At 41.2% G+C, this 16,369-nt stretch overlaps 1 protein-coding gene across 1 annotated transcript in view; it reads left to right on the top strand.

Moving 5' to 3' along the window:
* Positions 1–16,369, top strand: part of LOC308676848 (DDB1- and CUL4-associated factor 7) — a 174,530-nt gene that overhangs the window by 106,598 nt on the left and 51,563 nt on the right. The window lies entirely within an intron of this gene.

The following is a 16,369-nucleotide window of genomic DNA, read 5'->3' as shown; positions in this document are numbered from 1 at the left end:
ACTTAGCTCTGGGAAGTCGGGGGGGAGGGGGAATGGGGGGGAGGGATAGGGAGGGTTGGGTAGGGGTGGGGGGAGGGGGGATTGTTAAAGATAAAATGTACTGTAAAACTTTTCAATAAAAAAAACAAAACAAAAAAAAAACAAAAAGCATCCTGACATAACTTCCAGGTCTCTCGAGATGACTTGCTACAGAGTGTAAAGCAATAGCTATGGCATCGTCTGTCAACCTATTTCCCCTGTAGGCAAATTGATGTTTATCAAAGTCCAGTGGGAGGCATGTCCTAAGATGTTGGAGAACCAATCTTTCGAAGCATTTCATGACTACAGACGTTAATGCAATAGGTCTGTAGTCATTCAGGCACTCAACTGCAGTTTTCTTGGGGACTGGGACAATGGTAGCTGCTTTCAAGCATGATGGTACACATGCCGTTTGCAAGGAGATGTTAAAAATCCTTGTCAGGACCCCTGCTAATTGATCGGCACAATTCCTGACCACTATCCCCAGCACCCCATCTGGGCCTGCGGCTTTGCTGGGATTCACAGCCTTCAATACAGCTCTCACTTGGTGTTCACACAGGGTGAGTGGCTGAGAGTCAGAAGGCCGGCCAGCAAAGGCTACGGGGTCTGGTCTTTAACGAGGCATCGGTGTTTGCCATGCTCCTCGTGCTGCCCTTATAGTTGGTTAAGTGCTGCACTCCCTGCCATACTTGCCTCGGATTGTTATTCGCTAAGTGGTTCTCCACCTTTTGTTTGTATTGTTGTTTTGCCATCCTAATGCCTCTTCTGAGATTTGCCGTGGCCTCTCTGTATGCATCCCTGTCCCCTGCCTTAAAGGCAGAATCCCAGGCTCTCAGGAGTGTTCGTATCTCTGCAGTCATCCAGGGTTTACAGTTCCCGTAAACTCTAATGCACTTATCCGTTGTTACACTATCAGTGCATGTTCTAATATAAGAGAGTACGGCATCTGTATATGAATTTAGATCTTGTTCTTCAAATACACTCCAGTCAGTGGTTTCAAAGCAGTCCTGCAACTGACTGAGAGCACCCACTGGCCAGGTTCTGACCCTTTTTGTGACTGCCTGAGTCCTTTTCCTGAGAGGAACAGACTTTGGGCACAACAGGAGTGAAAGATGGTCAGATGTACCCAGGTGGGGAAGAGGGAAAGCTCTGTATGCCTGTTTCAGATTGGAATACACATGGTCCAAAGTGTTCTTCCCTCTGGTGGAAACTTGCACATACTTTACAAACTTAGGGAGAACTGTCTTCAGACAAGCTTGATTGAAGTCCCCAACCACGACAAGAGCGCCCTCTGGGTTTTTTCCGAATTCCGTATTTTAATCAATAATATCTCCAATGTTAAGATAAATAATAAAGGTGACAACGGACACCCTTGTCTTGTGCCCTTTTCAATATTACATACTTCAGTCAAACTATTATTTACTATTATTCGGGCTGTTTGTTTTTGATATATTGCCCTAATTGGTTGTAAGAATTTATCCCCAAAATTCATTTTATCTAAAACTTTCATCAGAAATTGCCAATCCAATTGATCAAAGGCTTTTTCAGCGTCTAAAAAGATCAGTGCCGCAGGGATCTGGTTGTTCCTTTCCAAAAATTCCAACAAGTCTACTATATGCCTCACATTATTTTTCATTTGTCTACCACTGATAAACCCATTTTGGTCCCCATAAATTATCTGTTGCAGAACCCTCGTCAATCTGTTAGCTAAAACCTTAGCAAATATCTTGTAGTCCGTATTCAAAAGTGATATTGGTCTATAATTTCTTACTTGAGTGACGTCCTGATCTTCCTTCGGAATCAAAAAAATAAAAGCAGTTCTCCAAGACGGAGGCACCCTTCCTCCCCTTTGAATTGTCTGAAACAATTCCCTTAGTGCAGGGCTGTCAAACTCAATTTCATTGAGGGCCACATCAGCATTGCAGTTACCGTTGAGGGGCCGGGTGGGTGGGGCCAGGGTGGGCGTGGCCTACTGGGTGGGCGTGGCTGGAGTGTGTGTGACCTACTGGGTGGGCATGGCCAGCTCTACATTGTTCGCGTCAATGGTGCCTATGGGGGCCTGGGCAGGAGTGGGACAAATCTGAGGGTCTCTGGCAGAAGGAGATGGGACTGGGGCAAGTACCAAGGTATGGTCCACTGGAGGAGCCTCACTGTTCCTCTCAGGCCATGCGGGGGGGAGGCTGGACGGTGGTGTGGAGGTCAAATGCCCAGCCGAGCCCTCAAGCACCCGCAGCACTAAGCCCACCCCCACTTACCCAAGCGGGTGCCCAGCTGCTGTGCTTGCTCTCCTTAGCCAGGTTGCTCATGATGGGTATGAGGGCAACGTCAAGAGGGAGGCCCACTTCCTCTCCATGTGAGGAGACCTGGCTTTGTATCCAAAGCTTCCTTAGAAATAGGATGGGAGACCACCCAGGTTAGGCCAGGAGGAGGGGGCAAGGGGATGGTGAAAGGGCAGCAGGGAAGGACTAAGGCAGGACTTCCCTCAGACCCTCCCTCTCCTTCCTTCCTAAGAACAGAGTGATGGGAAAATATTTGAGATGAGGGAGGGAGAAAAACAGGCAAGAAACGCAACTGGGGAAGTGTTATCCTTCATGAGGAATGAAGAAATGCACCATCACCTGGAAGTGGCCAGCACATGGCCCTCTCCTCACAGCGCCGAGAGGCTGAGCCGGGTGGCACAAATCTGAAGAGAAGCACAATGCTGCCCAGCCCCTAGCCTGCCCGAAGTAGGCAGGGCCATGTGCTGGCCACTTCCAGGCGATGGTGCATTTCTTCATTCCTCACAAAGGGTGATATCTCCCTAGCGTGCACCCAGGGGGTGGGGCCGATGCGGCAGGGGCTGGTCCCTCACTGTTTCCAGATGGCCTTGTGGAGCTAAGACTGAATGTATTTCAGCATAGATGACCACCACAAAATTGTACATTGGCTCCTGACAGCCTGGGCCGGAGCCAAGGCAGCAGGGGCCATTCCCTCACTGTTTCCGGGATGGCTTCGTGGGCCACATGAAACCACTTCGCGGGCCGGATCTGGCCCCCGGGCCTTGTGTTTGACATGTCTGCCTTAGTGGCTTTATCATCTCCAGTTGTAGATTTTTGTAGTACACCACAGTCAGTCCATCCGTACCTGGCGCTTTATCCACCTTCAATTGTTTAATTGCTAAAAGAATTTCTTCTTCTGTTATCAGTTGATTAATCTCTTCATTTTGTTCTTGTGTAAGAACCGGAATATTGGCATTCCTCAAATATACATCAATATCTGTTTCATTAATCTTATCTTTAGCATATAATTTGGAATAAAAGTCCAAAAAGGCTTCCTTAATAAGGTCCTGTTGATACACAACCTTACCCTTATGTTCTATTTTATCTATATTAGAAGCCCTTTGCTTCTTCCTTAACCTATAAGCTAACCATCTGCCTGGTTTATTGGCATTGCAAAAAGTGTTGTGCCTAGCAAACCGTAAATTAGTTGCCACCTGATCAGCCATCAACTTATCAAATTGTCCTCTTAACAAATTAATAACCTCTTTGATCTTCACATCCGATGGATTCCGAATTAGGGCCTTTTCTTTTTCTCTAATTTCATTCTCCAATTCCTTCCTCCTAAATTCCAAGTTACGTCTGTATTTGTTATTCATATATATTAACACCCCTCTCATATAAGCTTTACTAGCATCCCAAACCATGTCCATAGAAGTGCCCTTATTCATGTTAGTTTCAAAAAAGTCCTTCATCTGTTTTTTACATTCTTCCACATTTCTCTGATTTCTAAACAAGTTCTCATTTAAACGCCAAGAGCGCCTATCTCTATTATCCTTGTCAATCTCTAACGAAACTGGACTATGGGCAGACATAGTTCTTGGACAAATCTTTATCTTTTTAATCCTGGAAAAAAAATCATTAGTCAGTAATATAAAATCAATCCTGGAAAAAGATTGATGTCTATCAGAAAAAAAGGTGTAATCCTTTTCTTGTAAATGTATTTCTCTCCAAATGTCTCGCAACTCCAAATCATCCTTCATTTCAAAAAAAGATTTAGGCAATCTAGCGTGGCTTGGAATATGTCTAAAAGAGCCACACTTGTCCAGTTGTACATCCAGGACTCCGTTCCAATCTCCCATAAAAATAAAAGATTTATAATCCAACTGAATAATCTTACTGTGTAATGAACTATAAAAGTCAGCTTGTTGTTGATTAGGAGCGTACAATCCAACCAAAAGCGTTTTTTTGCCTTCTAACAGCAAATCTATTATATCTTCCTTGTTTATCTGCTTCTATTAGCTCCGCTGTCACAGTATTCTTGACATAAATAACCACTCCATTTTTCTTATTCATTGCAGAAGCACTAAATTGTGTACCCAATCTAGAGTTCAATAGGTACTTTTGGTCCATAACCCTAATATGTGTTTCTTGCAAGCAAATAACATCAGTCTTAAATTGTTTTAAGTATTGAAAAACTTTCTTTCTCTTCTGTGGTGAGTTTAAGCCATTGACATTCCAAGTTAGAAACTTAGTCGCCATCCTTGGCGGCCCGAAGCTTCTGGAGCACGTCTGTCAAGAGTCCCTTAACTTCCTTAGGCCGCGCCCCTCCCACAGCTTCGCTATAGGTACGCTTTGGAGGTTCCATAACTTTCTGCTGGTCTTGCTCTTGCTCTTGTCTCACTCGTCTCAAGGCAGCACGCGTCATCCTCTGCTCTCTGGCATCTTCCGATGAAGCTGTAATTTGATCCCCTCCAGTAGCTTTCTCATCTGTCTGTGTTCCTTCAGCATCTTGAGGCTTTCCCTCGCCATTTTTCTTTGCAGATTCCAAAAGTGGTAAAGAGGTTGCTTTTAAAACATTGCTATAAAAATCACGTGCCTGGATCACTGTGACCAAACGGTGTCTCGTGCCTTCATGCATCACCACCATGCCCACTGGTATCTCCCATCTAAACTTGATGTCGCGTTTCTTAAGTTCCTGTGCCAGAAAAGCAAAATCTTTCCTTCTCCTTAAAATTCTTGGAGCAATCTCTTTTAAAACCAAAACCTCTTGCTCAGCAACCAGAAGCTTAGTATCATAAGAAACTTGGATAACTTCATTCCTGATTGCTCTCTTTGTGAAATAAACCACCACATCTCTAGGTAGCTTCCTCTGCCTTGCAATCCATGAATTCACACGAAAGATTTTGTCTATATTTCCCTCAATTTCAGCTGCTGTCTGTCCCAGTACCACTTCCAAAGCCTCAGAGACTATCTGCTTTAAATCTTTAGGATTCTCTTTTAAACCTCTGATTCTTTTTTTTTAATTAAATTTATTGTTTAAAAACATTGGACACAGTACCAGCGGGCTGACAAACCTTTTTGTCTACAATGTTCAAATATATATATATATACATGTATATATGTACATCAAAGATACACTTAAATACACTTAAGTTACAAATCAGTGAAATAACAGAATATTTAAGACAATGAGCTAGTCTGTAAAACCTATTAAAGACCTTTCTTTTTATCCCTCCAAAGATACAATCTGTTCCAAATTCTATAATAGTCTGATTGATCTTTATTCTTTAGTTCCAAAGTTAGTTTGTCCATTTCTGCGCAATCCCAAATTTTCCTAATAACCTCTGTTTCTCCTGGGATCTCATTCTTTTTCCATTTTTGCGCAAATGACATTCTAGCTGCTGTGATAATATGGATCGTTAAATATAGCACATCTTTAGGATATTTCTCTTTCGTAATTCCCAACAAAAAAAGTTCTGGACTAAACTCAATATCTTGTTTTAATATTTCTTTCAGCCAAATCCAAATCATTCTCCAAAATTTTTGTGTTTTACTGCAAGACCACCACGTATGGAAGTATGTGCCTATCTCTTCAGAACACTTCCAACATTTGGGAGATGCTGTTGTATACATTTTTGCTAGACGGGCTGGGGGAAGATGCCATCGATAAAACATTTTAAATAAATTTTCTTTATACGATGAGGCCAGTGTTATCCTTTTATTTCTGTCCCAAATTGTTTGCCAAGTACCTAAGTCAATGTTATGTCCTAAATTGTTGGCCCAGATCAACATGGGATCCTTCACTTGCTCTTCAAACAGCTTATATCCCAAAAGCAATTTATATAAATTCTTTATTTGTTTGGAGTCTGGTCCCAATAATATTTTGTCCAATGCTGTTTCAGAGGTATATATCCCCCATTCTTTTTTATCCTTCCTAAATCTTGATTGGATTTGTAAGTAGGCCCACCAATCGAGTTTTATACCTTGTAATTCTAGTTCATTCCTAAGTTTCAATTCCCCCTCCTCATTCAGAATATCCTTGTATGAAATTATGTTACCCAAATCAAATAGATTTGGGTAAACAATCGCTTCAAGGGTGGATAGCCAGACCGGTACTTTAGTGTAATTATGAGATCTAATTTTTTTCCTGGTATTAAGTAACGCTTGCCTGATCCGATGTTTTTGAAAATGTGAGAAAAGACCTTGTTTCTCCGTCCATAGGAAAGCATGCCAGCCATATTGCAAATCGTGACCCTCTAAAGTTAATAGTCTTCTATTTCTCAAAATTACCCATTCTCTAATCCAACTCAGAGCCGCGGCGTGGTAATATAATTCCCAGTCTGGCAATCCAAAACCCCCATTTTCCTTCGTGTCCTGTAAATATTTCAATTTAATTCTTGGTTTTTTCCCCTGCCAAACAAAATTTAATGATAATTTATTCAAATTTCGAAAAAACTTAGAATCGAGTTGTATTGGGATATTCTGAAACAGAAACAGGATTTTAGGCAGAATATTCATCTTAATGACAGCGATTCTTCCCAATAATGAGAGTTTTAGATTTCCCCATCTTTCCAGATCACCTTTTATTTGATTCACTACATTATCATAATTATCTTTTTTGAGTGAGGTGCATCTAGCCGTAATATTAATCCCTAGATATTTTATTTTCTTGACTATTTCTATATCCATGATTCCAGCCAAATTTTCTTTTTGTTTATTAGTCATATTTTTAACAATCATCTTGGTCTTATTTCTGTTTATTCGCAGTCCGGCAACCTCACCAAATTTAGATAGTTCTTCCAATACATTTGGTCCCGTCTGACATGGATCCTCCATAATAAAAACCAGATCGTCCGCGAAAGCTTCAAGTTTAAAGGTTTCCTTTTTAATGGTTAATCCTTTTATCTTTGGGTCGTTTCTTATAATTCTCGTTAATACTTCAAGTGTCAATATAAACAGCAATGGTGATAAGGGGTAGCCTTGCCGTGTTCCCTTTTGGATTTGAAACTTCCCAGATGCTTCCCCATTAATAATTATTTTTGCTTCCTGGTTGTCATAAATTGCCCTAATTATATTTATAAATTTTTCACCCATATTCATGAAGCTAAGTTGTTGGTGCAAAAAAGACCATTTAACATTGTCAAATGCCTTTTGGGCGTCTAAAAAAAGTAATGCCATCTGTTGTCCACTATGTAATTCATAGTACTCCAACATATCTAATATTATTCTAATGTTGTGCTTAGTGTGTCTCTTAGCGAGAAAACCATTCTGGTCTACGTGTATGAAATCGTTCAGAAATCGTTTCAATCGTTCCGCTATAATTGATGTAAATATCTTGTAGTCCGAATTAAGAAGTGATATGGGTCTATAATTTTGGATTAATGTATGGTCCGTATTATCTTTCGGGATAAGGGTTATGTTTGCCTCCAACCAAGATTTAGGCGTTCTTGCGCCTTCTAATACTGCGTTAAATACCTCCACTAGGGGTTGTGCTAAGATATTTTGTAGTTCTTTATAGATTTCTGACGGGAGACCGTCAGGGCCCGATGCTTTATTGTTCTTTTGTGCATTGATAGCTTTTATCACCTCAGATAGCCGAATTTCCTCGTTTAGCATATTTCTGGTATCTTCTGTGACCTTGGGTAATTTGGCTTTTTGAAAATATTCCTCCATTTTCTCCACACTTACCTGGCTATCTTCTTTGTATAAACGCTCATAAAATTCCTGGGCTATGATTTTTTTTTCCTCTTCCTGGTGGAATATTCTCCCTTCCTCATCTCGTAGTTCGCAAATCCAGTTTTTTCCCTTTTGTTTTCCCAATTTATATGCGAGCCAACGGCCCGGTTTATTTGCGTTTTCAAAAAAAATTTGTTTCGTGTTTCTCAGTTGTGCTAATTTCTCTTTGTCTAAAATATTAAGTCCATAGATTGTTTGATATTCTCTTTTTGTGGATCTTGTTGGAGTATAACTTCTAAACTCTTATATTCCCCTTCTAATCTTTCCCGTTGTTGTCTTTTCCCCTTTTTTTTGTATACCATGTATGCCCTCGCTACCCCTCTCATCATTGCCTTGGCTGTATCCCTATTGTTTTGTACCAAGGTGTCTATAGCTTTATTTTCCTTAAAGAAAAAACTTAGTTCTCTCTCCATCTTAGATTTGAATTCGTCTTCTTTTAAAATTGCTCTTTGTAGCGTCCATCTGGGTATTTTTTTGGAGCCTTTCCAGCTAAGTTTAATAGGATTGTGATCTGCCCAAGTACCTGTCGCTATATGCACCTCGTCTATTTCAGAACTAATTTCTTTCGTCATCCATACCATGTCTATTCTAGACCATGAGTTATGTCGATTGGAGTAATATGTATATTGTCTAGCCTTACGATTTCTTTCCCTCCAGACATCTTGGATATTTAGGTCATTAGCCAAGTTGAGAAAAGATCTCGGTAGAGTTCTTCTCTTCTTTTTCCTAAGCGTCTTACCCATATAATCCAAATTTATATCTAGGATAGCATTAAAGTCTCCTATTAAGCAGATCTCCTCATAATCAATGCTACATATCTTATTGTGAAGTGTTTTAAAAAATTGTTCTTGGTTATGGTTTGGAGCATATATCTCTACCATCATGACCTTCCTGTGATTTATTACAACCTCGACTATCAGTATTCTACCCTCTTTATCGTTATAGATTTGTTTTGCTATCAATTTTGGGTTTACATATAATGCCACTCCTCTCTTTTTCTTGTGTCGGTCTAAGGAAACGAATAGATTCCCTATTTTTGGTTGTACTAACAAATATTTTTGTTGTTCCTTTATATGGACTTCTTGTATTGCCACGATATCCAATTGTTGGTGAATAAGCCTATTAAAAAAATTCCGCCTTTTCACTGGCGAATTCAGTCCATTAATATTCACAGACATAATACTACACTCACCTCCCTTCATCTTACTTATTTCTGTTTTTTGTGGATTTCGTGATTCGGGGCTCTCTCTCTTCCTTGTCTCTGGCTCCATGTTTCTCTGTTAACTCTCCAGATTTGTTCCTTCCATCCTCTGTTGCTAAGACCTTCCCATCCATTGCCACTCGTATTGTATCTCTTTCTCTTACCTCCCTTCCATCTTGATCTTCTAAATCTGCTTCCTCTTGGCTATGGAAGTGGAGTTTGTAAAAATCTTCTGCCTTCTCTATCGTGTCCAGTCTATGCCTTCTATCCTGCCACGTGACTAGAATACCCTCTGGGGTTAGCCATCTAAAGTTTACATTTTCCCTAATTAATTTAGATGTTAAGAATTGATAGCCACGTCTCAGATCCCTCATCCTTTTAGGTATCTGTTTAAGGATGGTAATTGGTTGGCCCCGAAATTCTAATGGTTCCTCTCTAGATCTATGCAGGAGCTCATCCCGAATTGATTTTTTAACTAGCCTTACATGTACTTCTTTTGGGAGGTTGTGCCTTCTCGCATAATTAGTTTGAACCCTGTATGTTTCATCAATTTCCGCCAGCATTTCCTCCTTCCCTACACCGAGTGCCTTTGCCATCAGTTCTGCCATCATGACCAACAAATCTTCCCCTCTTTTTTCTTGAACATTTTGAAAGCGTAGATAATGAGCAGCCTTTTCTGCTTCCAGAAAAATGACTGTTGTCTCTAACTCCTTATTAGCCTGAAGAAGTGTTTCATTTAAATCATCTACTCTCTTTTCCTCTTTTTCCATTCTAGCTTCCATATCTTGAAGTCTTTGTTCATTTTTGACTAATTGTTGTTGAATCCCTTCAAATTTATCATCTATCGCTTGGATTTTCCCCTTTAATTCACCAGTGTCGTTTCTTATTTGGCCTATTTCTCTCTTCATCTCCTCATGGTTTTTGGCCATTACCTCGTGTAAGTTTTGCAAAAGGGCATGTAAATCTTTAAAAGAATTTGAGTTAGATCTTTCCCTTTGCAGCATATCCTCTATAGATTTCTGATTGGAGGGACTTGAGGCCATCCCTTGTCCCTGTGTTGCCGCCTTTTTGCCAGCGCTAGGCTTAGTTGTTCCCGAAATACTTGTCATGTTTTCCCGGTTGTAACACGCGTTTTATCAATATGTAATACCCTGAATCTTATATAAACCTTTTAACTCTATGACAAAAAGTATATATAACAGTTACAGCCAGATACTTATTACCAACTAAGCAATTTATATAATAGAATTCTATGATATATATGTCTGGGTATATTCAAAGTCACGTTCTTTTTTTTTTTTTTTACCCCGTTTCCGGCGCAGAGATTGACACCTTTTCCGTCTTCCTCTACTGTCAAAGACCAGTAGGTGTCCCACTAAACAAACCTCCAATTACTAAATTGCTATGTCAAATGGCCGCCCGTGACAAGTAGAGTAAAATTTCAAAAGTTTCACAAGTTCAAAAGTTCAAAATTTACCAGGATAGACCAGGATAAACCAAGCTGATCGCTTTCCACGCCCGACAATCCAGAGTTCAGTCTCCAAGGCTCCAAGATCAGACTTTGACCTGTTGTAATTTATCTCCAGCTAGAATGCAGTCATATAGTCTTCGAATTTCTTTTCCTTGCTGTTTTTGCCAAACGCCTCCCTCGAGACTTCTATCGCCGCTTATTCCCTCTCCGTGAGGCACCCACTTCAGACCAGTACCTCTTTCTCAAGCGCTTCCTGTTAAATATTCGGATATACTCTCCGTCAGCTCCGCTCTACCGTTGTCCCGCTGCATACGTGCTAGCTCCGTCCCTCTGTCAGATCTTCATGTCGGCCATTACTGGCCTCCTTCTCCCCGGTTCGCTCGCATCAGACTTTCTCCGGATCTCCAACACGAACCGCCGCTCATGAAGGTTCTCCGGGCTGCCTGCAACTTCGGATGTCCCTACAGGACCTCCTGAAGCTCCGAAAAGCCCCCGCGAACGCTGGGTGAGAGGTTGTGCGTGGAGAGAACTCCGTTCACACAGCCGCCCGCTCTGACAGCTGGCTCCGCCCCCCTAAACCTCTGATTCTGATAGCAAACTCCATCTGGTGGTACTGGACCAGAGTCAAATCACCGTCCATTTTATCCATCACATTTTCATTCTCTAACACCTTTGCTTCTAATCTGGAATTCTTTTGGCTGAGATCTTCCATTTTTTCATCCAAGCATTGAATACATGAAGCCACACCTTGAAGTGCAGGCAAGATGTCTGCCCTCATTGCTGTAAACTTCTCCTCCAGCTTTTCCATCTTTTCATCTATAATATCTGCTATTTGTTGTGAGTGCTTTTCCAAAGCATCCTGTAAATCTTTAACCGTCAATGCTATAGAAGAATGGACTCTAAAAGTTTCTGACCTGGCGGAAATGGCAAAGATTTCGGCTTATTTGAAAGACCATTCGCAACAACGTTATATTATGGAGTGGAAAAAGTGGATTGATTATATCCAGAACAAATATGGGACCAAAAAGTTTCATTTAGCATTTGTATAAGTTTTTTTTATGTGATATTAGTATTGCTTGTAGTCATTTCATATGACCTAGAGTGCGTTAGACTTAATAGTTTATTGTTGTTAACATATGGTTGTTTATGATTGTTTTTATTTTTATACCTTGTATTTAGCTCTGGGAAGTCAGGAAGGGCGGAGGGGGGAAGTGGGGGGGAGGGTTAGGGAGCGTTAGGAAGGGTTGGGTGGAGGGAGGGGGGGAGGGATTGTTAAAGATAAAATGTATTGTAAAACTTTTCAATAAAAAAAAAGAGCGCCCTCTGGGTGAGTTTGCTGCTGCCTGGTGATGACGTCATACAGCTTAGAAAGTGCCATGTTGAAATTGGCATCAGGTGGAACATAAACTGCTATAATAATTACCACAGTAATTTCTCTAGGCAGATAGAAAGGTCTACATATAACAGTCATCAGTTCCACATCTGGGGAGCAATACATGTATACCAATCTGCTGTTAACACACCATTCACAGTGTATATACACACACAGTCCTCCTCCTTTACCCTTCCCGGAGCATTTATCTCTCAGAGCGGTGAAAAACTCGGCTTATCAACTCCACAGCTTCATTCGGTATCTCTGAATGTAGCCAGGTCTCCGTGACAACTATCACACAACATTCATGGAGAAGCCTGCTTTCTGCTAACTGCAGCTGTAATTCGTCAATTTTATGGACGAGGGATCTGGCATTGCTCAGAAAAAGACTCGGCAATGTTGGTCTAAAAGGCTGCCTTCAAAGTCGAGTCAGAATTCCAGCCCTGCAGCCACGTTTTTGCTTTCGCTCCTTTCTCTTTCGCTTACGTCGTCTCCTCCCCAACCCGAAGACAATCCATGGAGATCCTGGAGGCCTCGCTATGCAGTTCGGTATGTTTTGTGACTGCTGAAAATCACTAGTAATTTCAGATTGCCTTGCAAGCCCACTGTTTAACAGCTCTATACGTGTGTAGGCTATTTTAGCCCCTTGCACTACACTGTGCACATTCCGTGTGAACGCGCCGCCATCTTGAGCAAACAGATTAGGAAAAACAAAAAGGCAATTCTCACCCAGTTTTCAAGTGCTTTGTTGTGCTTTTGGCTTTGGCAGGAAACGGCTAAATGATGGGCCATGGGAGTGGCCGATTCTTTCTTCTTTGGTTCGGAGAGTAGCTCCAAACCGACGGGAGGGCTGCTGCCCTTCTACCGCTGACTGGAGAGACCTCTCCCCCTCTCATCGCCCCTCCAGGGTGACTTTCAACCCCTTTACAGGGGCCCGCTGATGAAGTAATCCAGGCGACACGTGCGATTCCCTCACGCATCTGGCGGCACCGAAAATCCGGAACTGGAAGGCGTGTCTGTCTGACAATCTTAACTGGGGCTTATTTTGGGGGTGGGGCTTATATTACGATCATCCTGAAATTCATGCTAGGGCTTATTTTCTGGTTGGGTCTTATTTTGGGGAAAACACCATAACACATTTTCCCACATGCTTTTGCTAGACTTGATGCAGGTTTTTGCAAAATGTACCCAGGCTCAGATGTTTTTCTTTGTAAGAAAAGGCTTCCATCTTGCTACCTTACCCCACAGCCCAGACATATGAAGAATAAAGGAGTTTGTACACATGTAGTACACAACCAGGACTTGCTAGAAATTCCCGCAGCTCCTTTAATGTTGCTGTAGGCCTCTTGGCAGCTTCTCTGACCACTTTTCTTTTTTGTTTTTCATCAATTTTGGAGGGACATCCAGTTCTTGGTAATATCACTGTTGTGCCATATTTTCTTCACTTGTTGATAACTGTCTTCACTGCCTTCCAGGGTATATGCAATGCCTTGGAAATGTTTTTGTACCCTTCTCCTGACTGATACCTTGCAACAATGAGATCCCTTTGATGGTTTTAAGATGTTTGAAGACCATGGCTTTTACTGTAAGAGGCAACTGAGTAAATGTCAGAGAAATATTACTAGAACAGCTGAACTTTATATGGGCTTGATCACAGTCACGTTAATTGATGGGCAGTGTGTACTGCCTACTGTTTAGCATCAGTTTGAATGTGATTGGTCAATCCTGAAGACAGCCACATCTCTACTTATGACAGGTTTAAACACTTATGCAAACACCTTACTGCAATATTTCCCCCCTAAAACTTTTCAGTTTGTTTTTTTAATTGAATTGTGGAGCTTGTATGTTATATTAAATGTGGGGGAAAATCTGAAGTGATTTATCATGGTCTGATTTTTTTTACATATCAAAAACCTGGCATTTTAACAGGGTTGTGTAGACTTTTTATATCCACTGTACTTCTGGTTAGTAGACCTTTATGATCTGTTTTAAAAATTAAGGTAGACCCTTGAAGTCTGATATTTGTCCTTATCTCATGAAAGGAAGAGCAAAAATAATATAATCCTGTGTCTATGCATATAAGATTATATTCCTTGTATCTGTGGGATATAAAACCACAAAAATCTGCTGCAAGATATTGAAGTTTAAGTCTCTTGTGAGATTTTATGAGAGGATTGCTTACAGAAAGTACTTTATATAACAGTAATTCCCCCTAAAAAAGAAACATTGACTTTATCATAATCACAATGAATAATACAGTACATTGAATATAGTTAAAAACAAATTTAAAGAAGGAAATCAGTTTGAGGTTAAATTATAGCCAAGAAGAGCTGACATTTTGTCAAAAAGATGAAAGCAGTATTGCACCCATTTTGTATGTGTAGGGCACAACACTGTTCTTGTCATTTCCCCCATTCATCACCACCTGCTGATGTTGTTGTTAGTTGCGAAGTCGTGTCCGACCCATCGCGACCCTATGGACAACGTTCCTCCAGGCCATCCTGTCTTCTACCATCTTCTGAGTTTTAGCTTCAGGATCTGGCCTTCTAAAGAGCAGTCAGGGTTGATCTCCTCTAGGACTGACCGGTTTGATCGCCTTGCAGTCCAAGGAACTCGCAGGAGTCTTCTCCAGCACCAGAGTTCAAAGGCCTCAATTCTTTGGCGCTCAGCCTTTTTTATGGTCCAACTTTCACTGTCATACATTGCAACTGGGAAGACCATAGCCTTGACTATACGCACTTTTGTTGACAGGGTGATGTCTCTGCTTTTTAGTGTGCTGTCTAGATTTGCCATGGCTTTCCTCCCAAGGAGCAAGCGTCTTTTAATTACTTGGCTACAGTCCCCATCTGCGGTGATCTTGGAGCCCAAGAAAATAAAATCTGTCACTACCTCCATTTCGTCCCCATCTATTTGCCAGGAATTGAGAGGGCCGGATGCCATGATCTTGGTTTTCTTAATGTTAAGTTTCAACCCAACTTTTGCACTCTCCTTCTTCACCCGCAACAAGAGGCTTTTTAGTTTTTCTTCACTTTCTGCCATTAGAGTGGTATCATCCGCATATCTTAGGTTGTTGATATTTCTTCCGGCAATCTTAATTCCAAGTTTTGATTCATCTAGCCCTGCCTTTCTCATGATGTGCTCTACATATAAGTTAAATAGGCAAGGCGACAGTATACAGCCTTGCTGGACTCCTTTCCCAATTTTGAACCAATCAGTGGTTTCGTGTCCAGTTCTCACTGTTGCTTCTTGGCCCACATATAGGTTTCTCAAGAGACAAATAAGATGGTCTGGTACACCCATCACTTTAAGGACTTGCCACAGTTTGTTATGATCTACACAATCAAAGGCTTTAGCATAGTCAATGAAGCAGAAGTAGATGTTTTTCTGGAACTCTCTAGCTTTCTCCATGATCCAGCGTATGTTGGCAATTTGATCTCTAGTTCCTCTGCCTCTTCGAAATCCTGCCTGTACTTCTGGTAGTTCTCGATCCACATACTGCTGAAGTCTGGCTTGTAGGATTTTAAGCATAACTTTACTAGCATGAGAAATGAGTGCAATGGTGCGATAGTTTGAACATTCTTTGGCACTGCCTTTCTTTGGAATTGGAATGTAAACTGATCTTTTCCAATCCTGTGGCCACTGTTGAGTTTTCCAAATTTGCTGGCAAATTGAGTGTAGCACTTTTACTGCATCGTCTTTTAAGATTTTAAATAGCTCAGCTGGAATACTGTCTCCTCCACTAGCTTTGTTGTTGCTCAGCTTTTCTAAGGCCCACTTCACTTCACATTCTAGGATGTCTGTCTCGAGGTCAGTGACCACCTCATTGTGATTATCAGGGACGTTAACCTCATTCTTGTATAGTTCTTCTGTGTAATTTTGCCACCTCTTCTTAATCTCTTCTGCCTCTGTTAGGTCCCTGCCATTTTGGTCCTTTATCATGCCTATTTTTGCATGAAACGTTCCCTTCATCTCTCCAATTTTCTTGAAAAGATCTCTGGTCCTCCCTATTCTATTGTTTTCTTCTATTTTTTTGCACTGTTCATTTAAGAAGGCATTCTTATCTCTTCTAGCTATTCTCTGGAATTCTGCATTTAATTGGGCATATCTTTCTTTTTCTCCCTTGCTTTTCGCTTCCTACTTTAGCATTCCAATCCCCCATGATGAACTTTGCAACAAGAAGCTCATGGTCTGAGCCACAGTCAGCTCCTGGTCTTGTTTTTACTGACTGTATAGAGCTTCTCCATCTTTGGCTGCAGAGCATATAGTCAATCTGATTTCTGTGTTGACCGTCTGGTGATGTCCATGTGTAGAGC

The sequence above is a fragment of the Vipera berus genome (assembly GCF_964194415.1).
Source record: "Vipera berus genome assembly, chromosome: W".
In the NCBI taxonomy this organism is placed as follows: domain Eukaryota; kingdom Metazoa; phylum Chordata; class Lepidosauria; order Squamata; family Viperidae; genus Vipera; species Vipera berus.
This window is presented reverse-complemented; position numbering and strand designations above follow the sequence as displayed.